At 41.0% G+C, this 27,926-nt stretch overlaps 1 protein-coding gene and 1 long non-coding RNA gene across 7 annotated transcripts in view; one reads left to right on the top strand and one right to left on the bottom strand.

The window, feature by feature from the left end:
- JAZF1 (JAZF zinc finger 1) overlaps positions 1-27,926 on the top strand; it is a 352,302-nt gene that overhangs the window by 246,540 nt on the left and 77,836 nt on the right. The gene's annotated exons all lie outside the window — the stretch shown is intronic.
- LOC103882941 overlaps positions 1-27,926 on the bottom strand; it is a 111,137-nt gene that overhangs the window by 49,882 nt on the left and 33,329 nt on the right. For 3 of the 5 annotated variants that reach the window (XR_004183452.1, XR_004183448.1, XR_004183450.1), the window contains 2 exons: positions 23,658-23,769; positions 6,917-7,056 (listed from right to left, as the gene is read on the bottom strand). The exons of 1 other annotated variant lie outside the window; for it this stretch is intronic. This is a non-coding gene — a long non-coding RNA (uncharacterized LOC103882941). The remainder of the gene's footprint in view (positions 1-6,916; positions 7,057-23,657; positions 23,770-27,926) is intronic. One more of the 5 variants, XR_004183449.1, reaches the window with a different exon arrangement.

The raw sequence follows: 27,926 nt of genomic DNA, 5'->3' as shown, positions 1-27,926 counted from the left end.
CCAAACAACCTGTTTTGTTTGCACCTTTTCAAAAGCACAAAACATAGTAATATTTGTGTGTGTTTTTTCTAATAAACTGGAGAGTCCCAAAGGAGGGCCTAGGAAGGATTTTACCGTAGATGATTTCCTACTGCAGAAGCAGCCCTGCTCATTTTCTAGAGCTTGTATTTCAGTCAGTTCTTACCCTCTCAGTGCTTGGAGTATTATTTTGAGAAAATCTCTGCTTAGTAGTTATTGGTCAGCTAGTGATTGTTTGCTCTTTTTGAATTCTCCATCTATATTCAAAATGATCATATCACATCACATATCCATTTAGAATATAGATTGAATGTTGTCTTTATTAAATCCTCCACTAATTTGAGAGCATTATTTTAAAAATGTTTAACCATCTTTGTCCTACTTTTACCAGGAACATCTATACATCACTAAGCCCATTTTCCTCTGCTGGAAAATTGAAATAATAATACCCATTCCACAGAGCTGTTTATAATGTCCGTCCCGGTAACGTTTATAAAGCATCTCCTGGCCTGCCTATATGCTCAGGGAATGATAGCCATCGTTACCAGATGCAGCCCTTTCATATTTATACACAATATCAAAAATGTCATAAAGAAGCATAAAAACATTTATATGTATGAAAAAGTATGTAAACCTCAAAGAAGAAAATAATCATTGTTTTTCAGTAGCCTATGCAATCACCACACATGTAAATAGTTCTAAATCTCTTCAGCTTATAGGTTTGCAGGAGAGTGCATGAGGAGTCTGTTGAATATCATCACCAAGTTCATTTTCACATCTTGAAGGACTTTGTTTTTTGTCTTCAGTCTCGATTTACTTCTAGCTGTCGTTATTTAAATAAAAGATTAGTTTGCAGTAAATGGATATACATTAAAATGGTTTGGGATAAACGATGTGTAACTAAAACCTTCATTTAAAGTCTTTCTTTTTAAAACTCTGTATTTCATGTTGGGAATCATAAATTTATTTATTGTTTCCAGCTGATTGAGAGCACAAGATGTACCCTGTCTTCCACCTGCACCTAGATTATGGATGACTGTATCTGTGACTTTACATGGCAACAGTCCTCATAAAGTATTACATTATGATGTGGGAGCACCTATCAAACACCAATATTTTTCTCAACTGTGACAGGCTGTAGAGCCAAGATTGTGCTACTTCAAACAGCATCTCATTATACATGGATTTACAGACAACACATGCGTCCTTTCATCCCTGATTGGACTTGAGAACAGTTGGGGGAAATGTCTTAGATAACTTACTGCCTTAGTCCTGTCCAACTCCAGATGACCTTCCCAAACCTTGGGTTTCTCTTTCTTTTCCTTTCTCACTCTCCATACACATAAAACTCTTCCCTGTCTTTAACCCCTTTTCCTTTGGCTTATTTCTCCAGTCCCCCAAACCTCCTTTTTAAAAAACTTACAATAGCCCATGCTATTAGTTTATCAAACAAGTTCCTGCTCAGGACTGAGCCTGTGATGAACCAGGGAGAATTATTTCCAACTACATTCAAGAAGTCACCCAAACCTGATTTTTTTTTTTTCAAGACAGTGTCTCACTCTGTCACTTGTGCTGGAGTGCAGTGGTGCGATCTTGGCTCACTGCAACCTCTGCCTCCCAGGTTCAAGCAGTTCTCCCAGGTTCAAGCAATTCTCCCAGGTTCAAGCAATTCTCCCATGTTCTAGCAATTCTCCCAGGTTCAAGCAGTTCTCCCAGGTTCAAGCAATTCTCCTGCCTAAACCTCCTGAGTAGCTGGGATTACAGGTGTGCACCACCACGCCCAGCTAATTTTTTGTATTTTTAGTAGAGACGTTGTTTCACCATGTTGGCCGGGCTGGTCTCAAACTCCTGACCTCAGGTGATCTGCCTGCCTCGGCCTCCCAAAGTGCTGGGATTACAGGCCTGAGCCACTTCGCCCAGCCTCCAAATCTGATTTTTGCCATCATGTGCAAACACACACATTGCTGTGCCAAGGTATCCCAAATTCCCACCTGCGAGTTTATTCTTATAATAGTCCTGTGTCTTTCTGTTTTGTTGTTTTGTTTTTTTAGGATAGAGGTTTTAAAGAATGGTTTTATAATTCAACAGTTAGGTTCCTCCACACCAGCAGCTATGACTTGTGAGCCAAATCTGGCCCTCCACCTGTTTTTGTAAATAAAGTTTTATTGAAACACAGCCATATTCATTTATGTATGAATTGTCTATGGCTGCTTTCACACTTTCACAAGAGTGAAGTAATTGCAGCAGAAACTCTCGGCCCGCAAAGCCTAAAATATTTCCTGTCCGACCCTTTACAGAAAAAGTTTGCTAACCCTTGCTCTACATGAAATCTCATTGTAGATGGCCTTCCAGAAGGCAAAGATGTAATCACTCCACTGAGAAATTCTCCTTTGCCACAAATTTACAGAAAGGACTTGGACAAGTCATTTAATCTACTTAGATCTGGTTTCACATTCAGTAAAAATGTTATTTTTAATACTGGCTTTTTTTCTGATAGCAAAGTGATCGAAAACTTCAATTACTGTTCATATAATACCACTGCCCTGCTGATGGCTGTGTTATATTTAGCATATCGTTTTGTCAACTTATCTCTTCCTTTTTAAGAAAAAAAATGGCTGTCAGACTATAGGAGAAAATTATTTGGAATATTTGGGCTATAGTGGTAAGATGTAAATATAGTTTCTTAAAATAATACGAAATTTAGATTATATGAACGTTTTCTTAGTGGTAGAGCAAAAACCTACAATTTTAAGTTTTTATGACAGTGTCTAAAAATAACTATTTGAACCATTTTTTTATGAAGAAAAGTTTAATCTTTCCTTTTAAAAAAATATATCACAAAACCAATAAAACCATCAAAAAGTGAACATACTTGTGTTGTATTGCCTTTTTGTATGCTATAAATGTGCCTGTTTTCATTAATCTTAGTGTGACCACTTGCAATGTGTTCTTGGGAGAAAAGGAGGACAAGGTTGGAATGTTCCAGAAATACTGTCAGGGAAAACAGTGGTCAGGTTTGCAATAACATTTTCTCATCTTGTTCTTCATAGCCATTTTCTTTATATTTTCATGTAAGATACATTTTAGTATTGTAATAACTTTGTTCTGACCAAAAAGTAATATATGTTCATTATAGAAAATGTAGAAAATTGGCCGGGCACGGTGGTTCACGCCTGTAATCCCAGCACTTTGGGAGGCCGAGGCGGGTGGATCATGAGGTCAGGAGATCCAGACCATCCTGGCTAACACGGTGAAACCACATCTCTACTAAAAATACAAAAAATTAGCCAAGCATGGTGGCGGGCGCCTGTAGTCCCAGCTACTCAAGAGGCTGAGACAGGAGAATAGCGTGACCCGGGAGGCGGAGCTTGCAGTGAGCCTAGATCGCGCCACTGCACTCCAGCCTGGGCGAGAGAGGGAGACTCCGTCTCAAAAAAAAAAAAAAAAAAAAAAGGAAATGCAGAAAATATGGAGGAAGGGATAGAGAAGGAAATATATTCTCCTATAATTTTGTTCCCCAGAGATAACCACTGTTGATATTTTGGGGTGTATCTTTCTAGGCTTTTTTTTTTCCCACATATGCATTTTACATGCATTTTAAAAAATTGCTATTATACTTTCTTAGGAATAATAATACTGCCATTTATTATTTGGCTTTACTCTGCACTTTGCAACAGCTTAATCACTTAATCCTGATAGCATTCCTCATGTACAGATGGGATAAACCTCATTTTACCCATGAGAAATTTTACCCAAGAGATTAAATCTTTTGCCCAAAGTCACACAGCTCATGCCTAAACTCACATTCTTAGGTACTGTATGTACTCTCCTACCTACAAACTTCTGCTTATAGTCAATAAGCTAAAGTGCTTGTAACTGGCAAACTAAGTAACTTCTTTGTGGTTAGGGTAATATTTAGTAAAAGTGGTTATTCTGTAGTGTACCCTGTAGTGAAGGTTTTCATTGAAGATTCCAGGCTGACCCTCACTTCCTTCTGGGAGCCTGGATCTCCTCCACAGGGCTGCTGGACACACTCCCTGGCCTGCTGGCCACCAGATCTTTCAGGGTGGCCGCCACTTCTGCTCCCTCCCCCTGCTGGCCACAGCACCCGATACGCTGTGGGCATGCCACAGGCCACTGGGCAATGCTTGGCTGCCCACTGGAGCCACCCTACCGTAAATCACAGGGAAATATTTTAACCACTAAATAAATCAGAAACCAGAATATAGCAGCTCCTCTCAAGGAGCTGGCTCCTAGAAGACTGCTTTATTTATAAGTTTTGAAGAGGACTCCAGAGGGATAAGTTGCTTAGAATACTTTCAGTTGCCAAGAAAAGTGAGTTGCCAGTTAAAATCAAATCTTGAACATGCCCCTCTTGCCCAGGTTAGATTTTGAGCCTGTAGGTAAGCATCGTCCCTGCCCTTCCTGTCGCCAACTGCCATGTGCTCTTTTTTTAAGTCCAGGGGTACATATTTTCATATGTACATATGTGGATTTGTTACACAGGTAAAGTGTGTTGGGGGTTTGTTGTACAGATTGTTTCGTCATCCAGGTACTAAGCCTAGCATCCATTAGTTATTTTTCCTGATCCTCTCCCTCCTTCCACCCTCCGCCCTCTGACATGCCCCAGTGTGTGTTATTCCCCTGTATGTGTCCATGTGTTCTCATCATTTAGCTCCCACTTAGGAGTGAGAACATGCAGTATTTGCTTTTCTGTTCCTGCGTGACTTTGCTGAAGATAATGGCCTCCAGCTCCATCCATGTGCTTGCTCTGTTAGAAGGCTGTAACTCAAAGATGTTTAAGAAAGGTACTTGTACAATACCTAGGAAGGGCACTAGCAAAGAACAAAGCAAAGAACTAGTGTCCTTCAGAGCATACTATATCAGAACTTAACACAAGCAAGCTTTGAAGAATTGTGTTTTCTTCTTTGTTAGAAGGTAAATCTAAGATTGACTGCGACATCCCAGTCGTAAAAGGCCTTGCCTGCAATTGGCTTTCCATTGGGAAACCCAATAAAAATTTGTTAATGCAATGTGATTCAAAATTACTATGAAAGTTAAGAATAATAAAGCTGAACCTAAATAAAGTGCTATTAAATGTGTTTATATCTGCATTAGGCTTAAGCTGCACTGGCAATGAAAAGTTTCTACTTTTCATTGTTCAACAGTTTCAAATGTACCAGAAAATGTTGGCCAAAGACTATTGCCTAACTGAAACCAGATAGGCCCAGACTTCCAAAAGCTATGAGAAGAAAATAAATCCCTCTGTTCAAAATAATCTGAGCATTTTAAGTATAGCCATCACATACCATTTGGCACAATGTAGTACAAGTCTGTGTTGCTTTTCAGTAAATATATAATTAAATAAATACAAATGAACTATTCAAATAAAACACAAACATGTTGACACAGTTATATGACCTCATGTTGCATGTGGGCCTTGTAGATTCAATTATTATTTCATTTTATCAAGTACATGTAAAATGAGAAGTTTTCATCATAGGGTTCCCGAAAATTGATTTGGGAAAGAAATTCTTGCCTCTAGAATTTGCTCTGACCTTCTTGTAGAATACTAATTAGCATTTGGGGTGACTTAAAGGGTGCCGAGAACTCCTTACCCAAACAGCATTCCCACATCTACCATTATGAATTATATTTTTGGCAACTTCTCTTCATAGTTCTTTTTTATATTTCTGTGTTGCAATATAAAAAACATCTCTTGTGAGATGTTATTCAAATGAGAAATATAGATTGATGATTCTATGAGGCTCCTGCCCACAAAGGGCTTATAGTTTACTTTAAAAAGCAGAGGGAGGCATTAAAATCTCACTACTTGTTAAGTACTATATACCAGACACGATTATCAGTACTTTATATTTATTATATCATTTAATGCTTACAACAACACGATAAGGAAGATACTATTATCCTCCATTTTACAGATGAAGATACTAAGGCACAGAGATGTTGAGAAACTTGTCCATTGTCACAGAGAGTAGATGATCAAGCTGGCATTAAAATCACAGCAGAAAGGTTTCGAAGCCCATCCTCTTAATGTTCCTAAGTGGCCTTCCCAATAGTGAGAGTTTCTTTGTTCATTTCTTTAGTAAATACTATAAACAGAAGTTTGGGGAAGAAATTGGGATGGGGGCTCCGCAGGGGATTCCCAGCTCTGAAGGGGGAGACAGAGCAGCTCCTGGATCTCCTGTGCATCCTCATTCAAGGCAATGAATGAGAGATGAAAAAATAGGCTAGAGTGCTGATATGGTGACTTTTTCCAATTAGTAGAGCACCTATATGTTCTTAGAAGAAAGTCTGATGTCTTCTTGACATGCACAAATTACCCAAGAACCCAGTGGTTTGCTCAGTGAAAAAGGTCAGTCTTGCTTTGTAGATGCTAAGGAAAAAGTGCAAGCCAGGACCTGAATGCTGTTTTTCACTATCTCCCTTGTACAGTGTTGTGTTGAAGGTATGTCCTGCCAGTTCCAAGGATTAGCTGCTATTTGGGGGGTTTGCAGGTACATTTATGGCTCACACCATGGTAGATCCTCATGTGGGCCTCTGTTCACAGCTTTGTTTCATAATTGTACTCTCAGCCATGATTTCCCCAAGCCCAAGTACTGTGTCCAGGAAGATGGGTACAAAGGAGTTTCCAACTCATCATACACTCTTCCCAAACCAGCCTTCCTCTCCATCTTGAGCCTGTCCTCAAGGTGTCCTGTCTATCTTGAGCCTGTCCACACTCTGCCTGCCCTAATGATAACATCACTTCCCTTTGGGGACTCCCTCATCACTCATGCAGAGTGGTTCACTTCTTCCAAGTATTCAGCTCTGCATACCACAGGAGACTCTCCAGGCTGGCCATGGTGAGGTTTCTAAGGTTTTTAGTACACCTTACTTTGTAACTACGGAGGTAAGATTCCAGTGTCTTCCCAGAAGAAAGGTGATCTGCATCCAGGTGACCTCAATAGAGATTCCTAGTTGTAGAAGGGGCTGCCATGATTTTTAAGAACTCCTCCCACGGACATTTTGCTTCCTCTGCAAAAGACACATAATACACAACATACCAGAACATATACATCCAAATGAATATTGACCGTGGGCTGGGCACATGGCTCATGCCTGTAATTCCAGCACTTTGGGAGGCTGAGGCGAGAGGATCCCTTGACGCTGGGAGTTCAAGACCAGGCTGGGCAACATAACAAGAGCCTGTCTCTAGAAAAAGATTAAAAATAAAATTAGTGGGGTATGGTGACCCATGCCTGTAGTCCTAGCTACTTGTGAGGATGAGGTAGGAGAATCACTTGAGCCTAGGAATTAGAGGCTGCAGTGAGCTATGACTGCCACTGCACTCCAGCCTTGGCAACAGAACAAGACCCTGTCTCTAGAAAAATAAAATAAATGAATGTTGTCTTTTTAAAAAGTACCACATTGGGGGATGTTTACCAGACCTATTTCAATGACTCTACCATTGCTCAAAATATGTTTTCAGCTGCTTTTTTGGAATGGTCTTCAAAGATAATTTCCAATCTCATGAAAGGCTGAGATTCTATTTAGCTTCACTTATTTGTTTTGGGTAAGTTTTTGCTGTGTGGTTTTTACTTCAAGGGGTTCTGGGAGCTGAATTACCTGCTTTATTCTCCAAACTTGACTACAAATGGCCTTTGGCTCCTCAGTGATAGTTACCACCCTTAGTGATCTTCCATAGAAGTCCAGGTATTTTCCAAAGGTGTTTTCAATAGGAAGTCCAAAATATTTTTGAGTAATAAAATGGCAGCACAGCAGAGTAAGTACATATATCCCCCTAAGATGGCACCATTAAAGGGAATAACCCTATTTTTAAAAATATATGTCTGGCATTTGTCAGTCACCCTATGTTGGTAAAGCACTGTGTTCATGATGGATGTCACCGTTGTGTTCCAAGGGATGTTAGGCTCGTGCTTACTTACAGAGAAACTAACTCGTTATTGTCTTAGCAGAAAACAAATTAAATAAGCTTTATGCGGATTTGCCCAGAGAATGCACCCAGTACCTTATTGGATTCATAAAAATGAGAAGAAAGTTTTAATGGCATTCATTTTTCTAGGTACCTTCATATGACAGCAAATTGAAAGAGCATTTTTTTTTTTTTTTTTTTTTTTTGAGATGGAGTCTCACTGTGTTGCCCGGGCTGGAGTGCAGTGGCCGGATCTCAGCTCACTGCAAGCTCCGCCTCCTGGGTTTTTACGCCATTCTCCTGCCTCAGCCTCCCCAGTAGCTGGGACTACAGGCGCCCGCCACCTCGCCCAGCTAGTTTTTTGTATTTTTAGTAGAGACGGGGTTTCACCGTGTTAGCCAGGGTGGTCTCGATCTCCTGACCTCGTGATCCGCCCGTCTCGGCCTCCCAAAGTGCTGGGCTTACAGGCTTGAGCCACCGCGCCCGGCCGAAAGAGCATTAGCTGCCTTCTTGCCTGCTTCAAATTACAGAATGACACAGTTGTCTACATAATCATTTTTAAAAAATCAACCCCTTTTCTGACTTTCCCACAAGAAGCAGCTTTAGAAAAATGAAAATATACTTCATGGGTACTAATTCATTTTCTCATTCACTTAACTTTGTGAGAGATTGTGAAAATGTTTTTATGCTCTTATTATAGTGAACAAAAATTGTATGACATGTTCAGTTTCTGAAATACCTAATTGTCAGAACATTTCTGAAATGCCTAATTGTCAGAGCATTTCTGAATTTGGCTGCAGACAAATGGTCAACATTGTCTTTAAGGGCCTATTAAGACTGTGAGCTGGGCGCGGTGGCTCACGCCTGTAATCCCAGCACTTTAGGAGGCCGAGGCAGGTGGATCACGAGGTCAGGAGTTCAAGACCAGCCTGGCCAAGATGGTGAAACCCCATCTCTACTAAAAATACAAAAATCAGCCGAGCGTGGTGGCAGGCACCTGTAATTCCAGCTGCTTGGGAGGCTGAGGCAGAGAATTGCTTGAACCCGGGAGACAGGTTGTAGTGAGCTGAGATCACGCCCCTGCACTCCCGCCTGGGCGACAGAGCAAGACTCGGTCTCAAAAGATTGTGATACGGCTGCCAGAGGAGAAAATGATCATGAAAACTGTCCCACCATTTTCAGTCCCCGTCCCCATCCCACAAGAATACAGTAAAGGTGGCATTTCTTATGCCCAAGAATAAGGCCCACTCATAATTTGTGAGTGAACGTTAAACAACACTTCGTACTCAAACTAATTCATTTCTGTTTCTACTATTAACCCTGGACAAACCCATCCCTGCCAGATGGGTTGCATTTTACATCTCCCTCAGTCTCGTAGTGCTCAAAAATTGGTTCAGGGCTTTCTCGGGTTTAAGGTTAGCCATTAAATCATGTCACTGTGGTGTTAATTTCCGTCCCTGTGCTGAGGATATGCAAATACGTTTGGCCTAATCCTCATCACCTGTCCTCTCCTAGTGTGCCAAGTCTGCAAGCAGGCATTGGTGGGATGGGGCTGGGGGGCTGCAGGGGGAATGGAGCGGGAGGAATGGCTGTAAATGTTGGTGGCGCCAGCCCAGCCATGCTCCCATCCGTTGGCAGCCCAGCATCTGCTGGGAAGTGTGCAGTTCCATCCAGTCAGCCACAGCCTCTCAGTAGGAGATAAGCCGGATGAAGGAGGCTGAGTCTGGCAGCGGATTCCAGGCCTGATAGAATAACGTCTGACATTCAACTCTGCAAAGTTGGGATAGAGTGTGTGGAGACGATCCCACAGGAGCCACCAGCTGGCCTATTTTAACTTTGGCTGTTGACAGTTCATGCTGAGAGCACTTGTTTCTGAGTTCAACAAATCTGGAAACTCGACGTTTTAATTTCGGGTTTTCATTTGGAAGAGTCATTTTACTGGAACCCAAGCCCTTGTGGACATTACCCTAAGGACATGCTGGTGTTGTCTATACCACTGAGTAGAGAAGACTAGAAAAACCTCCAACACCAAATGGCTGTCCTTGGGAAAAGCAGCAGTCAGTTATGCCAAACAGCCACAGAAGGCATGGTCTTAGAATGTCACCAGTCTCCAGGGAGCTGCTGAGGCTCATCTGGAGACTGCCTCCAACCACCACAGCCTGGGTTCTCACCTCCAGACCACGGCCTCCTCATAACTCCCTTCAGGTCCTTAAAGAGACCCTGTTAAATGATTAAAATGCTATGGAAGGGGCCGGGCGCGGTGGCTCAAGCCTGTAATCCCAGCACTTTGGGAGGCCGAGACGGGTGGATCACGAGGTCAGGAGATGGAGACCATCCTGGCTAACACGGTGAAACCCCGTCTCTACTAAAAAATACAAAAAACTAGCCGGGCGAGGTGGCGGGCGCCTGTAGTCCCAGCTACTTGGGAGGCTGAGGCAGGAGAATGGCGTGAACCCGGGAGGCGGAGCTTGCAGTGAGCTGAGATCCGGCCACGGCACTCCAGCCTGGGCGACACAGTAAGACTCCGTCTCAAAAAAAAAAAAAAAAAAAAAAAAAAATGCTATGGAAGGAAATTCTAACATATGCAATATCAGATTCTTTTCATCGTCATATCACTTCCCATTTTTTCTACTTATCCTAGCTTCTAGGAGAATGTTGATCATAATGTTTTACTGCCAGGGTGAGGAACTTTGAGGAGACGGCTCTGGCACCTTTGTGAGTTGTTAGAAGCATGTATCTCTGGGTGCTCCAGGAGGTTTATGAGTTACCTGGCACAGATTAAACTCAATAAAAGGAAATATTTTGGTCAAATGCTTCCTCTTTTAAATTAATACTCTCTTGACTACTATGAAAAAAAAAAAAACCACTATTAAAAGCTGTTAGTACTTTTGCTGACTTGAAAATATTAGGAAAAATTTTCCTATTAAAAGTTGTTGGTTATTTTGCTGACTTTAAGAATATTTTATAAGGCCCGGCGCAATGGCTTACGCCTGTAGTCCTAGCACTTTGGGAGGTCAAGGCAGGCAGATTGCCTGAGCTCAGCAGTTCAAGACCAGCCAGGGCAACACAGTGAAACCCCATCTCTACTAAAGTACAAAAAATTAGCCGCACATGGTGGTGTGTACCTACAGTCCAGCTACTCAGGAGGATGAGGCAGGAAAATTGCTTGAACCTGGTAGGTGGAGGTTGTAGTGAGCTGAGATCGTGCCACTGCACTCCAGCCTGGGCGACTGACTAAGACTCTGTCTCCAATAAAAAAAGAATATAACCAACATAAAATGTGGTTCGAAAAGTACTGTCTAAATGAAAATGAGACCTTACTTTGTTTGTTCTGTTTGTCTTCAATGCACTTCCTCATTTTTATCTTTACATATGCATTCTTTCTGTAATGATTTATATCCATTTCATCCAAAAAGTTTAAAACATATAAAATGCCCTGTAAAAATTTATACTAAGTTCTCTAAAACACTTGAGAAATTCACTGAATTTTTCTAGGCATACACTTCATTCACTCGAATGAAAACTTGGCTGAGGAAATCATGGAGTTTGTATAATTAACTTCTAATTTATTCTTCCTTATACCTAGGCTTCTAAAGCCCAGGTGTGATAGAAATTCTTTTTTTAAAATACTTTTCTATTTTTGTAGAGACATGATCTGACTACATGGCTGGTCTCGAACTCCTGGTCTCAAGCAGTCCTACCCCCTCGGACTCCCAAAGCGCTGGGATTGCAGGCTTGAGCCACCATGCCTGGCCAGAAATTGCATTTTTAAGTGAACAGTTCAGAGCCCTGTATTTTTCATGGATTATTTTAAGAATTACGATGATGATGAAGATGATATAATCCCTAACACTGCAACCCATTATGAAGAGTTACCAGGGGCCACCAAAATTTTGCTATCAAGGCAACATCCCTCAATCAAGTTAACAGATGTTCTTTTTCAGTGCGTCTTCTGGAAGAATTGATGCCAGTCTGCCCTTATGACAAACATATTTCTTAATGAGATCTGATTTATGAAGTTTTGACAATTATACTTTTCCCATCTCTTACTGCCACTTTAAGAAAAGTCATGCTGGGCCGGGCGCGGTGGCTCAAGCCTGTAATCCCAGCACTTTGGGAGGCCGAGACGGGCGGATCACGAGGTCAGGAGATCGAGACCATCCTGGCTAACACGGTGAAACCCCGTCTCTACTAAAAAATACAAAAAACTAGCTGGGCGAGGTGGCGGGCGCCTGTAGTCCCAGCTACTCGGGAGGCTGAGGCAGGAGAATGGCGTGAACCCGGGAGGCGGAGCTTGCAGTGAGCCGAGATCTGGCCACTGCACTCCAGCCTGGGTGACAGAGCAAGACTCCGTCTCAAAAAAAAAAAAAAAAAAAAAGAAAAGTCATGCTGGTAAGCTACACTACAAAACTTCTGGCCTGCAGAGGGCTCTATAATACCATATTTTCCGAGACAACACTTGTAAAAAGCAAAAGCGGAAAAAAAAAAGCTACTTGCTGGAAGGGGGAAGGGGAAGCCCAGAGGCTTTATAATGCTTCCAGCAGGCAGTCTGGTTGCAGTCTGGTAAACAGACTAGGAATTGTGGGCAAAGCCCTTTTCCTTGAGTTTTCCACCAACCATGAGATCAGATGACTCTGTCCGGACTCATTACTTTAATAGCCTAGAGCTAGTTCACATAGCAGCAGGAGTCCACCAAAAAGGCATTTAATTATTGAAACTAAAACTGGTACTTGTAACTGCCGATTAGTAGTAGTCAGATTTTTTCAGTATTTCAAGTAATTTATAAAGCGCTTACACACATAAATAGAAAGCTTTAAATGCTGGTATTCCATAAAAAGTAAATAAAATATATTTTTGTGCATTAAGACTTAATTAAGTGGCATGATTTCATGTCACAAATTTAAAACGGGCAGGTGAGGCTTGCCAACATTACTACAGCTGTGTTTTACATTAGGAAATTAATTAAAATGGTCGTTTATGCTTTTTTCCACTTACGGGTATTTAGACCTCTCTATTACGCCATATATTTTCCCTTCAATCATTATATTATGGTAATTTATCTTAGCAGGCGATATCTTACTCTGTTGTTGGTGGAAGTGGGGAGCATTAGTCAATTGAAAAATTTGTGCTGGGCTACTGAGGCAGATCAGACAGCTGGAGGCACTTCCTGCTGGCCAGGAAAGAAGAGGGTCTTATTCACATGCCCCCCTTTTATCCCGTAGTAGCAGAATTTATTTTCTATTTCACTAGAACAAAGTTTTTTCTGATGTCAGGAAGGGAAGCAGAGGAAAGCAGAAAAATATTTGACATGCCATATGACACATCGTCATTTAGACTTAGCTGTTACATGAGACCTTATTTGTGAAGCCGACCTGCTTACACAGTTCAGTTATGGAATGTGCTAAACCTAAAGCCAATTAAAACATGCCCAAGTGAATAGTTGATATGCAGTTTGTAATGCAAATAAATAATGTCCTGATTTTATATATCAAAGCTAAATAAGGACTCCCTTGAGATATCAAGAACAAATTGATCACTCTGTACTTATTTACTGTAGTTATTTATGTTAACAATTATAACAAAATTATGACTTGATGAAGTTTTAACGATGTAAGTAATTTTGCTCCCCAAGAGGCATCAGTTGCCAAATGAAGCTGAAGTTTTCAGGAAAGCTAAGAACTCAGTGTACTAAAACATCACCGTAGTGCCTTTAATATTGGATGTACCTTACAATAATGTGGATTAGTTTTGGGTCAGGGCCAGGAGCTTTTGGTTCCTCAAACACTGAAGGCACTTCCCTTGAGGCATTCATCCCTGTAAGAGAGTCCCTTTAGCTTGGATTTTAAGGGTAGCAATGAAGGAGGATTCCAAGGCGCAAGCAGTAATACAACTTGCACACAGAGTAAACTCCACAAGCTGCTTATTGTGAAGTTGTTTAGAAACCAGGATTGAATTTGCCTCTACTTACATTGTCATTAGTGATATTTAGATTTACAGCCAATTCCCAACTAGTACTTTTTCAAATGATTAGGTATTAATTATTTAATAAATGGTGTGGGTAGAATTAGACTGCTGGTCCAATGTTCCTGGGCGTTCCAGAGCACTCCTGTAGTCAAATAGCACAAAATTGAGCTTGCTCCTTCCTTCTGTAACCGTAAGTCACCCCTCTTTTCTATGACTTCACCCAAGCAAATTTGGCACTATTTTAGTGATTATAAAGATGTTATTTCATGTTGCTGCCTTATCATCATAGAATGCATCGTCATGCTTGTTCTGTTTTACCCAGCTCTGATAGTTACATTTTTGACAAGATAAGCAGCTACTGAGCTTTAAGGCATTGTTGACATGCTTGCATTTTCCATTTACCTTTGAAAAATTAAATGATTTTTCTTTAAGTCTCATCACAGGTTTTGGCATGAATGACCTATGATCTTTATTCCTTACTGGTTTATTTCTCCAAATTTTCCCATTTTAGTTTCTATTCACAATGGGGGGCCAGGTTCAAAATATTTTTCTCTTCTAAGAGCTCAAAAATCATAATTCTTCAAAATATAATTTTACATTTCATGCTAATGAGATAGTCTGCCCACCTATGTTGAGCATTTAAAGTTGCCCGTTACTCGGACCTGTGTTTCAGTGCTACCTTCATCACTTAGTAAGCAAGAGACCTTCACTCAGCCTCTTACCTTTTAAGAACCATGATACTTCGCGTGCTCAAAAGCACAAATCTGAAGACCAAGGACTAGGCCAGATAATATCACAAAGTCCCATGTTTAGATGATTGGTGTTAACGAAACTTAAAACAGGCTGTATTTCTTTTCAACAATGTCATTTCCTATATTTAAGCGGCAGTTCAGTATAAGCTCACCAAATTTCATTTTAAATCTCACTAGCTGATTTTTTTTTTCTCTTATCACCACTGTTTTCTCCTTAATTCATTTTGGAAAGAGAGAGTGAACAGGACATGCATAGTCAAATTCTTCAGAGAAATGGAAATTTGCATAGGTGGTAAAAATTGCCACAAGCACAGTTAATGAAGCAAGCACGTGGCTACTTATAACTCTACTCTCAAATTTTCTGTATGACTCTGTGCAGCAATATGTGCTCAATAACTGCCTGATTGTGTGCAGATAGCACGCTGAAGGAAGTTCAAATGAAATATTGACATCATTCTCAGCTGTTTATCAGAATTCTCGGTACCCTCCTTTGCTCAAGATGACACAAAGATGCCTATGACATGAACTCTGCCCCCCTCCTTAGTCTCTGATGTAGTCGGTGAGGTGATACTAATATATATGGACAACTATAAAATAATCAAGTGCTAAACTTTGTGATTTTTCTTAGAGTTGCAACTGGTGTTCACACAAAGAGATAAATGTTGGCTAGAGTGATGATGAAGATCTTAGCGAGACTGAAGCTTGAGGTTGTAGGTTTTTTAAAGGGGCATTTGAGCTTAAAGGAAAAAAATGTATAATTAAAGGGCAGTATAAAAGGTTTACATCCTTTGTATTAGGATGGGTTTGATTATACTGCAGTAACAAATCCCCAAATTTCAGTGACTTAACACAACAGGAGTTTATTTTTTGCTTACTCTGCGTGTCCACCATGGTTCATTAGAGAGGCCCTGCTCCTTCACTCAGGAACCTAGTCTTATAGAAGCTTTATCTCAACCCAGATTCCGTAATCACTATAGCAGGAGGTGCCACTATAGCTCATCATTGCTTATGCATTTTCCAAATCAAGTCATCTGCCCATATGTAACCTCAAGGGGAACAAAGAAGTGCAGTACCATCATGCAAAAGTGGAAAGTCAGAAATATGTGGGAAACAGCATCAGTGACTCCCACATCTTTCTGTGTAATCTTTAGAACAAATGCAATGCTTAGAGTAAATAAAACTGTCTATGCAAACTTATCATAGCACGAAAATCTCTAGCTTACCTTCCAGGGATCTTGAAATAGCTTGCTTGGCTTCTGCTTCCATCTTGAATGCTGCTATATATGTTGCTAGCCTTCTTTGGAGTACTTTTCCCCACTTGCAAATCTAGCTGGAGAGTGGATGTCAATATATTCTAGTATTTGAACTTTTCCAAGTGCTATCTGCACATAATCAGGCAGTTATTGAGCATGTTGCTGCGGTTGTGAAGAAATTTGAGAGTAGGGGTTGCAGTAGCCGCATTAGCTTGCTTCATTAACTGTGCTTGTGGCGGAATTTTACACTACTGCATTCCATTTCTCTGAAGAATTTGACTGTACATGTCTTGTTCACTCCCTTTCCAAAATGAGTTAAGGAGAAGAGAAAACAGTGGTGATGAGGAAAAAAATCAGCTAGTGAGATTTAAAATGAAATTTGGTGAGCTTATACTGAACTGCTGCTTAAATATGGGAAATGACATTAATTGTTGAAAAGAAATACAGCCTGTTTTAAGTTTCATTAACACCAATGACCAGTATCTCAGCAGACATCATGTCTGCAAAGACCATGTAGAACAGCTCCATTGCCTGTTTCCACCTAAAACTCTCCCCTTCTCATTTGCTGGAAGGGCCATAAAAGTGTATTCAGGTGGTAAATCTTAAATCATCTAAGCTCTGTGGTTCTCAGACCAACAGCATCAGGATCACCTGAGAACTTGTTAGAACTGCAGCTTCTTAGGTGCCATCCTAGACCTACTGAGTCAGAACTCTGGTCTAAGCTGACGGAAGCAACTCATTCCTCATGCCACTGATTGATGTAAACAATATTGTGATGTAGTTCTGGTCATTGAAACCTGAGGAGAAATATGCCAGAGTTGGGAGTGAGGAGAGGCACTCTGGAACAGGTCCTCATTGCCTTTAGAAAAGACTGTGCCTCCATGGAAAGCAAACTCGGGATGTTACCTAATGCTCCTTAAGGAAATGAAGCCCTTCTCTGAAATATGCCGATAAATAAGAAAATGTTTGACAAGCACTTGAAATGTCCCCAAATTGTGGATAAGCAAATATAATAATACATAGGTGAATGTGTAGTAAGAGCCTGTAGTTTAAGGTACAGTCGGGTTTTTTTGTTGTTGTTAAGAGGTGAGATCTGACTCTGTTGCCCAGGCTGGTCTCAAGCTCCTGGGCTCAAGGGATCCTCCCACCTCAGCCTTCCAAAGTACTGGGATTGCAGGCATGAACCATTGTGCCAGGCCCAGTCAATTGCTATTATTTGTGGATTCGGTGTTTGTAAATTTGCCTTCTTAATAAAATGTATTTGTGTCCCCAAGTGGTGCTTTCATAGTCACTCGCCGACATGGATGGAGTGGTGAGATTCTTGAGTTGACCAGTGCACACATTCCCAGCTAAGGTTGAGCAAAGCAGTGCTCTGCTTTCTTGTTTCAGCTCTTACATTACACACGTGTCCTTTTCACACTGTGTTTAGTGCCATGCTGTTTGCATTTCAAGCTTTTTATTGGTGATCTTGCTGTTTAAAATGGCCCCAAGTATAGTGCCGAAGTGCTATCTAGAGTTCCTAAGCACAAGAAGGCTGTAAGGTGACTTAGGAGAATATATGTGTCAGGTAAGTTTACGCCGGCATGAGTCATAGTACTGTTGGCCCTGACTTCAAGGAATCAACAACATGTATTACGCAAGGTGTCTTTAAACAGAAACACACCTAAAAGAAGTTCGTGTATTAATCCGTTGAGGAAAATGTTGTGGCCAGAGGCTTGCAGGAACCTAACCTTGAATTTCCCCTAGGAGCACTGGTTCAGTATACACTAACTCAGTTTCAAAGAAACTTAGTGCTATGAATAACAAGTATTCTTATTAGTATAAATAATCCTATTTGAAGGAGAAAAAAATTCACTGATCCCTTTTACTTTTTTTTTTTTCTTTTCCCTGAACCATCACTAAAATGTTGTGTTTGAGACTTAGGTTGCAACTAATCCTTTAGGTGTAACGAATGTCCTTGTGGTATTTTATTATGAACTCCTTTTGGAGAGAGTCTAAGAATGACCATACCACTACTGACTTCATCAGAGAATTCCAGCTCACTAGGGTGCAGAGTGCATGGTATAAGGCCCTCTGAGGCCTCTCATACCCACCCCCGTACACACACACATAAGCACACACACAATTTAAATTCTTTTAAGGAACAAGCAAAGTACAGGGATAAGAGATTTAAGGTCAAATCATTCTAAATATGAACTGAAATTTCAGTTGAATTCTACTTAATTTTTCAGAATCAAATCTTCTCTTGTAAGAACCCCAGTATTTACTGGATAGTATTTCACTGTTAATCTTGAATAAGTCAATAAATCAGGTCCATCATGTTTCAAATTTAATAGCTGCCTTATTAACCAAAATTGAGTATTAATAATAAAGTCAACATATTTACTGCCCTTTTCAGTGGGATGATTTTCATTATTCATTACTCAATTACTTTTGCAGTAAAAAGAAATGAGTTATGATTTGTTTTGGATGAGCATGTTGTTAAATTAATGGCTTGTTTCAAATGTTTCAACCTAAATGTTGTAGTTGAAGAAATCAGTGAAACTTTGCACTTCACCTTATTCAGGATAATAAACCTGTTCTAATCAAAACATTAAAACTTGCTTCATTTTTAATTACTCTACAGCAATATCATATTGTTTTATGATACCTGGAATATAAAACTTTTTTAAAAGTGCTAGCGATCAAATTATGCACCTTGATTAATTAGCCAATAACCCATGAAAGATCTATTGTTACCAGTGGGTAAAGACTAGTTTGCTATTTAATGATCCAAGATGAAGTCAGGCTGAGCTAAGCTGAAAGAAGGCACTCGTTCACCACAGGAAGGATGAATTTTGCAAATTATAATTACCATATTAAATGGAATTTGGGGATTTATTACAGCCCCCTTTTGAAACATAGCATTATAAAGAATTCCTGCCTTCAGCAAGGCAGGAAGCTTGATCTCCTCCCTGTTTATTTTATAATTACTCAATAAAATCCTGACAAAATTAGTTGTTACGAGTAATTAATGACCAGTTTAATAAAGAAGGGAGTCTAGCAGATGGTGATTATTTTTTTAATAGGGCCTGCTTGAAGGAATCATCCTGATAGTAGACTCTTAACAGTAATTTGCAGCTAAGATGCTGGTGGCTGCCATCCTATTGGTTGCTGAGGCTGGGTCTAATCCTCGCTTAAGGGCTGGGGCTCATTTCTTCACCAGCTGAAATCCTTTACATAAAGTAAACGGCACTCTGGTTGCTGCCATGAATAAAATAGATCCTATGAGCACACCAGAGGGAGGTTCTAGAACAGAGGAGCACAGTGCATGGCTTGTGAAATCCCAAAGCCTGTTTCCTGCAGGGACATTGGGCATCAGATGGAATGGAGGCTGAACCGATCTACTATAAGATCCTCAGAGGCCCCTGTGTGGAAATGAAAGGTAACTGTCGCCCTGTGCTTTTGAAGAAGTGCTACATCTATATGGGAGATATAGTAACAATTGCAAGGTAAATGTTGGCCACACAGCCCTCTCTTCCTTGGCTGGTGAGCAGGAGTTTCCATTTTTAGTAAGGGATGTGAGGGCTGCTTCCCTGGCAGTCCTGCTGAAGGCATGAGAAAATCACAATGCAGTCTGGCAACAAAAGGTTGCCACGATTTGTATAAACCTGAACAAAACAGAAAAACAGAAACTGGGGTTGACGAGCACACACAGTAGTTTTTAACATCCAGGACCAAAGTACAGCCCCCGGCCCAACCACACACAGTGGTCTTCTGCTTCGGGCCTCACCCTGTGCAAACATACTCCCCACAGTCGGCTTTAGAATTCTTTGTGCCCTCCCTCAGACACCTGTTCCAGGCTGTTAGCAGCATTTGGAGAGCAGAGACCCTGTCCCCATCTCCATGTCCCCTCAGCCCATGTACAAGTACTTCCATAACTACTTGTGGAGTTACAGCACATGTTGGTCCTTCACTCAGAAGCATCTGAGAATATTGGGAGCAATTCCTTGCATTGTTGACTCAGAACTTTCCAATTTACAAGTATTCAAGAACTTTCAACCCAAATAGCAAACAGGTAGCAGGCGGTTCTCCTCCACATTTTGTTTCTGCTGCCCCATTCCTGCCCCTATGCTCTGTCCCCTGGTTTGTTCTCTCCCAGTTCTCCCACACCTCTTACTCATTCGATTTTATTGTGCTTTAAATCTTTATCCTGAAGAGCCACCTTACGCACCTTCAGAACTCGTGGAAATAAAGAAACACATCAGTGAAACCCCCATTTACAGATAAGAAAACTGAAGCTCGGGCCAGGCACGGTGGCTCACGCCTGTAATCCCAGCACTTTAGGAGGCCGAGATGGGCAGATCACGAGGTCAGGAGTTCGAGACCAGCCTGGCCAACATGGTGAAACGCAGTTTCTACTAAAAATGCAAAAATTAGCTGGGCGTGGTGGTGGGCACCTGTAATCCCAGCTACTTGGGAGACTGAGGCAGGAGAATCATTTGAACCTGCGAGGCGGAGGCTGCAGTGATCTAAGGTCACGCCACTGCATTCCAGCCAGGGCAACATGAGTGAAACTATCCAAAAAAAACCAAAAACAAAAAACTGAAGCTCAGAGGTTAAAAGCTTATCACAGGCATATAACTAGCACGTGGTAAAGCTGAATACAGGGCTTGCTTGCAGGTCCCACCTTTGTTTTTCTAAGAGCCCCTGCTAAGTAACAACTCACTGAGAATGAGAGAGAGAATTAGACTTCAATTATAGTAAGAAGAAAGTAGGACAGAAATCAAATGGGCAAGGTATCTCACTGCCTGAATACAAGAGAAATGAGGCATCTGCAAGGGTTCCCACAGGTGGGTTAGATTTTCTTCTGGAGATGTTAATCAGTCAAGGAAGAGAGGGTAAGAGCAGGCTTGAGCTGAGCTCTGACTGGGTGTGAAAGAAAGCAAGGGGTTTCCACCCCTCCTGCAGCAGATATGCTGACCACTTAGCTCCTCAGCACCCTTCCCACCAAGCTCTGTTCTCGTGTGGTCTCCTTGTTCCCCACCCTCCTCCGCCCACAGACAGCGGAGATGAGACAGACTAGAGAAGACCTCCCTCCTCACTGTCCTGCTTGTCTAAAAGGTATGGCCTTCTGGTTCTTTTGTTGTTTTTTTCTCCCCCCGTTTTCTTAATACATTGCATGGTTAGAAAATGTCAGTCTGGCTACAAACACACACATACATATATAAAAATATATATAATATATAAAAATATATTATATATAAATACATGTATGAATATATAAACATATACAATATAAATATACATTATATGTATATAAATATATAATATGCATATAAATATGTCATATAAATATTCATCTATAAATTATATTTATCATATATGTATATGAATATATAAAATATACTTTTTTTTATATGTGTGCTGTTCTGTATTGACCTCCCTTTGGTCCCATAAGGCCTAATGAGGAGGCAGATTCTGGAGGCCCTCAGGAGGTGAATTAACTCTTTCAAAGACACTGGGGTAGCATTCAGTGAATTACCCACTAAGTAGCTCCCAGATATCCTGAAAGATATAAAGTCTCCTCACAAATTCCTCATGTTCTCCGAGGGAGCAATACCGACACAGAGAATGTGTGGTTAATTGCGTAAATGAGGCCAGAGCCAGCTGTATCATCAGCACCGTGAGTGGAAACAGTACCTGCCACCATCACGAGTGAGGACAGGGAAAAGGGAGCTTTGTGTTGGCCGTCTCCAGTCTTTTCCCAGCTGTCATAGGCAAGGCTGGCCTGTTTGCGCACTTTTTGCATTTTAATTCCCAGAATTCCTCTTTTCCAAATTCTGCATTGTAGGGTCACATGCTCTGTAGTCACCCAAGCCCCATTGTAAATTATGTAGGGGAAAAAAAGTTGGAAATGTCTTAACTGGCCTTTCAGAACTCTAAATTTCAAGGTTTTTGTTTTAATTTTAACCCTAATCCTAGCAGCCCATTCTAATACCTTTCTCACTATTCCCTCTTCCTCCCTCTCTGCATCACTCACCTCTATTTGTAGGGGTGGGTGAAAATTTTTCTTCTGAAGTCAGAGTTTCAGACTCCTGTCCTTCCATAGGATGCAGAGTATGGAGGTAAACTAGCCCCAAGATTTTTCTCACCCTCTCCAAGGGAAAACCTTTGGTCTCAAAGGTTTGGTCTCAGATCTTACCAAAGTGAAATTCCTGCGTTGTGAGCAGACTTTTCACGCCCAATAAGGAAAAGGAGTCGACTTTTTCTCTAGGTGTTTTTGGTTTCATGGTAAGAAATACAAGGTCGGTTAACATCACAAAGAATCCCCCAGGCAACTGAAAGAAGTGTAAGTGAAAATTACTGTAAAGTACCCTTCACAGCAGGTACCAGTGTTAGAGTTTTATTTCAGCAAATTGTTGGGATCCCATTATTTAGGAGGTTTGTGGACAGAATGAAATTGAATTTGAGCTACTTATTGCATAAAAGCCACGTGATGCCTATGTCCTGTATTAACATTTTTCAGTTCCCAGTTACACCCCCGTTCTGAGCTGGAAGATATAAATGCTATGCCTTTGAAAGAGAGGACATCTTTGCATAAAACACTCAAATAAATAAATGTACTTTTTCATTTAAGATCTTCACTCTTAAGTAATGTTTGTACCCCAGATGTTCATCTAAAAACGTAAAAATATTAAGTCTGAAAAAAAATGTATGAGACCCATTACTCAGTCTCTCCTCCTGCCATTTAAACTGCAGGCATTTCCCCAAGTTTCTCACCCTTCGCCTCTTTTTCCCTGCTTGCTCACTTAGTTTTCTCTGGATGGATGACTCCCAAATCTAGATCGCTGACCTGTTTGTCTACATTTTGAGTATCCCACCACCATTTCACACCCAGCATATCCAGATGGAGCTCTTATCAGTTATAACAGCACTGCTCAATAGGACTTTCTGTGATCGTGGAAATCTTATGTTTCTATTCAATATAGTAGCCCTTAGCCATATGTGGCTACTTAAATTTAAATTAAGTAAAATTATAAATTTCATTCCTTGGCTGTACTAGCCACCTTTCAGGTGTTCGTGGCTTCATATGGCTAATGGCTACTGTATTGAAGAACACAGACTTTTAGCACTTTGTAACTTTCCTATGGTGTGATATTAACTGTGGGTCCTTGGGCAAACTAATGTCTCAAGCCTCAATTTTGTATCTGTAAATAGGACTGATAACCCTTTGCAAGCTGTCATGAGGATTAAATAAGGTAATAATGATAAAGCACCTAGCATATCACATACTAAAAAGACTTTTTAAAAGTCATAGATCTTCTGCCCTTATTCCTTCTTTAATATTAACATCCAAATATCCACCTGAAGCTTGGATAATGTGAACACGCTCCAGAGCCATTTTAAGAAGGGGTTAGTTTGCACACTGTTGGGAACACCTAAAAACGCTATGGATTAAATCTGGCTTAAAGCTGTAGATCTTTGGTGTTCGGTTGTTGGAAAAGTTCTGAGTGATTCTCTGCATCATGGTTAATATGAGTGTGCTCAGCAGGGTCTAACAAGATTCTCCTAGTTGGTTGAAATTATTTTAGTTAGGGTATTTGTCTCATTTCCCAGGGCATAATAACAGGAGGAAAATCTCCATGAGGCTAGCATCTGTTGGAGTAATGATTGAAAGGTAAACCCATCTGAAAATGCCCATTGCTTCAGTGGATACTTGGGGCAGGGGGAATAACCGCTTGGTTTGCATACCTGAACTTGGTGAAAGAGGCTCCCTGGTCACCAAAAATGGCCTGGGTGTTGGGTGCAGAGGTGTCCAGGACCTTCAGTCACTCAACAAGGAGCCCTCTGCTGTGGACCATTCCTGCATACACAAGTAATAGGTTTTAATGGGGGTTTGCCTGGTTTATATCCTGGCTGCAATCCATTAAAGCTTTAATTACACTAATTAGGGATTTGGGATAATCAGGTTGGCTGGCCTGAAATGCGGGCCTGTACTCTCTGAAGAAAAGCTTTGCTAAATAAACCAGCAGGATAAACAGGATTGTGGGACGCATGCATTCCTGGAAGCCAGCTGATGCTAAGGATTAGTGCACGCCTTTGGCATGCAAATGAAGGCTGCTCCTTGTAAATCAGCAGAAGGTCCAGAGGCCCCTCCAAGAAGTACTTCATTAGCAGTTAAGTAGTGACATTCTTGAAAAATTTAAACACACACATACCCCCTGAATTTTTTTCCAGATAACCCATAAATTTGTGCAGGCTTTGCATGGGAGCTATGCATGGGAGGAAGCATGTAGGGGAAAGGTGGCTAGGAGATCTTATAAAATATACATTCATTTCAAAGCATTACTGAATAGTGGTTTTATGTCATTCTTTTTTCCCTCTAACTTAAAAACCACCAAAATCTCTATACTGTGTCTCAATCTAAATACTGTACTATGCAACGCAACATACCATTTGACATTATAACAGACTCTCATACCTGAAAGAGTTGGAAACCATTGGCTGATACTTTCAAATTAATAAATGTTCAGTGTCATTCAATGGTATAGATTCTATATAACAGTACTCTTCTACAAGCATTTGGCAGTGTGTTGTGTCCCTGCAGTTGTGCTGCTGGCCATCTTAATTGTGAATCTATGTTAGGTATTTCCCAGGAACTATGTTGGAATAATTTCCTTCTCCCTTTGTTCTCTTCTCTCTTTCCTTTCTTCCATTTTTAAAAATCCCTATAAATTTTTAAGTGATTATGTGGACACAAGATGAAAAATATGTGATTTATCACTCATGGCCTAAAAAGGGAGGAAGGGCGAAAGCTTAAATAAGATAGCAAAATACTGACGTTGTGGCGGTAGTTGTGGGTTTTTTAAAAAAATTATGCCTAATAAAAAGTTTAAATTATCACCATCTGCATCCTTTCCATAGCCAAGATTTACACATAGTTTACAGTTTACCAAGTATATTTAGCACTCAGACTAATTGGGTTAACTCTTCAGTAGGGCTGAGGAAAGCAGAAACAGGGAACAAAAAGTGCATTGGTTCTTTTAAAGTCATTTGTTGTTCTCATAGGGGACTTCCAGCTTGGATAAACTGGGCCCCTTCTGATTGGTTGCTGTGACTGTCCTGCTTTTTGGAAAACTGGCCCATTTCAAAGTTTAGCCTGAGCAACTCCATTCTGGTTTGGTCTGCTCAGTTGGGGCCTAGTGCAGAACCTTAGTCCAAAACAGTGACCGTCCATGAATTTTATTTAATGCTCTTAAGTTCAGAAGTAGTTTAACTGAACTCTTGCAACAAAAGGCAGAAAAATCACTTTGGAAAAAAATCAGCCCCCAAAATCCATGAGACTTGAGGTCTGTAAGCTTGAGATGCCCACATGCACTTGCTTTGTCACAGAACAGCCCGTGCTTGAAACTGGCTTTGTGGGCTGGGCGCGGTGGCTCACGCCTGTAATCCCAGCACTTTGGGAGGCCGAGGTGGGTGGATCACGAGGTCACGGGTTCAAGACCAGCCTGACCAACATGGTGAAACCCCATCTCTACTAAAAATACAAAAATTAGCTTGGCGTGGTGGCGGGCGCCTGTAATCCCAGCTACTCAGGAGGCTGAGGCAGGAGAATTGCTTGAACCCGGGAGGCGGAGGTTGCAGTGAGCCGAGCTCACACCACTGCACTCCAGCCTGGGCAAAAGAGTGAGACTCCATCTAAAAAAAGAAAAAGAAACTGGCTTTGTCCCCAAAATAGTTTCACTGCCTTATTATTAATAGTTCATTTAAGAAATACTGCTATAGGGGACCGGGCGCGGTGGCTCAAGCCTGTAATCCCAGCACTTTGGGAGGCCGAAACGGGCGGATCACGAGGTCAGGAGATAGAGACCATCCTGGCTAACACGGTGAAACCCCGTCTCTACTAAAAAAATATAAAAAACTAGCCGGGCGAGGTGGTGGGCGCCTGTAGTCCCAGCTACACAGGAGGCTGAGGCAGGAGAATGGCGTAGACCCGGGAGGCAGAGCTTGCAGTGAGCTGAGATCCGGCCACTGCAGTCCAGCCTGGGTGACAGAGAGAGACTCCGTCTCAAAAAAAAAAAAAAAAAAAAAAAAAAAAGAAATACTGCTATAAACTCCGCTCTATCTTTCAACAATGCTAATTTGCTGACTGCTATTCTGTGTATAAATAAGTCTTATATACACAGTAAATTGGAGCAGTTGACCCATACACAATTACATTTCATAAATAGATGCTGTTATCTGAATATGTTGCTAATATTCTTGCTTTAACCTGGGGACAGCTCTTGTCTTAGACATACTCAACTTTCTCTCTCAGATATTACAGTGTGCCAGCTTTGTTCTCTGATTCTCTGAGAAGGGATAAAGTATGTACCAAATGCCTAGGCCAGAATATTAGTGGAAATCTTAGTAGATACAGAGGAAAATGTGTAAGTCCGAGATGGCACAAACTTTCAGCTTATGTGTCACTTTCATTGGTTTGTAGTGACTACCTAGGGCACAGTGCTGAAGAAGACTGTAAGGCTGAGTCCCAGAGCAGCACAGGCAAGAGTGCTGTAATCGATTAGTTTACACGATTAGAATCGTCTTGGGCAGAGTGCATTTAAGTGGCACCAGAGCCACTGTGTGTGCCATCTCTGGCATAGACAAACCTTACCTATTTGAAACCTCCTCTCACATTGAGAATCTTCTGCCATCTCATTTGCTTCTCCTCCCCTTTCTCAACCCAGTGTTTCATTCAATGGAGACCTCCAGTGTGCCCCATGCCCTGGTGCTAGATTCCCTGGGAGTCACTTGTTCTTAGCTGGGTATTGATGGTCACCCACCCCACCTTGTCAGAAGAATTCACCTAAGGGTAAGACCATGCAACATCAGAGAAGTACTTTTCTTTGGAAATGGAACTGTCCAATCCCAGACTTAGATACCTATCTTAGCCCACCTGTGGACTGTATAGGTTCCCCCAAGAAATTACCTCTTATGTAAGAATTCTCCTAGATGGCTGTTAAATTTACAAACAATTTCTCCTTCCTGGGAAAGGGTCAAGAGCATAGGGCCAGCGCCCATGGAAATACCACAACTCTGAGTGGTCTCCTAACATATATTGAGTATTATGTGGAGCCAAGGGCTTTTCATGCATTTTCCAATGAGATCTTGATAATAACCCCCATGAGGTAAGTGTTTGGATTACCTCTCTTTTATAACAAAGACCCTAAGATGAGAAGGAGTCATTAATTTGCCCAAGCTTGAACACTAGCTAAGTCAGATCAAGAGTTTGCCTTCAGAACCTAGATTTTTCATTCACCAGGCTGTGTTCCCAGCTGTATACTGGATTTAAAACTCTCAGAGACCGTAAGTGCAACTTTCTCTTCAGTTTTTAAATTTCTTCTAGTTTACGGGGAAAGTTACGCATCATCTCATTAGCAGCTTACAGTGAAACCTCAGTAACTCATTTAATTTACTTCTAGAGGAGGCAAAAGAAGAAAACTCAAAAGCTATTTGTAGTTTTATATCACAAAACCTTGTAAAGTGCAACTTCTTTGTTTTGTTAATTAGTCTTTACGTGAATGTCAAATTAGCAATGAAAACCATGTGTAAGAAATAGCCATAGTTATTTGCAATTCAATGAAGGGTATGAAAGGAATGGAAAGGAGGATAGGGAGTTGCCAAGAGAAAGATATTCCATTGGTCTCCAAACCAAAGACTTGTGGTATAGTAACTTTCAGAAGTGTTTTTTATTCTTGGCATCAATGATGAAAAAGACCATGGTTTATTTTATTCAGGCTAAAGTACATCAAAATTAATTGCTTCACTGATAATTTATGCTGACCTGTGGCTTTAAAGAGTGATTGCCGGAGCCTGAGCAAGCTTTCATTAGGGTAAATTGACTGTATCATTCCATAGTTGTGAAGAACATATACAATATTTGTTGGGAACATACAAAGAAATAGTATTCAGGAATGGGATTTTGTTTGTTATTTCAGTGGCTTAACTTTGGTGCCTGGATTTCATTTGAGTGTCAGA

This window comes from Papio anubis, chromosome 4 (genome assembly GCF_008728515.1).
Source record: "Papio anubis isolate 15944 chromosome 4, Panubis1.0, whole genome shotgun sequence".
NCBI classification, from domain to species: domain Eukaryota; kingdom Metazoa; phylum Chordata; class Mammalia; order Primates; family Cercopithecidae; genus Papio; species Papio anubis.
Note: the sequence above shows the minus strand (reverse complement) of the source record. Positions and strands in the feature narration are given on the sequence as shown.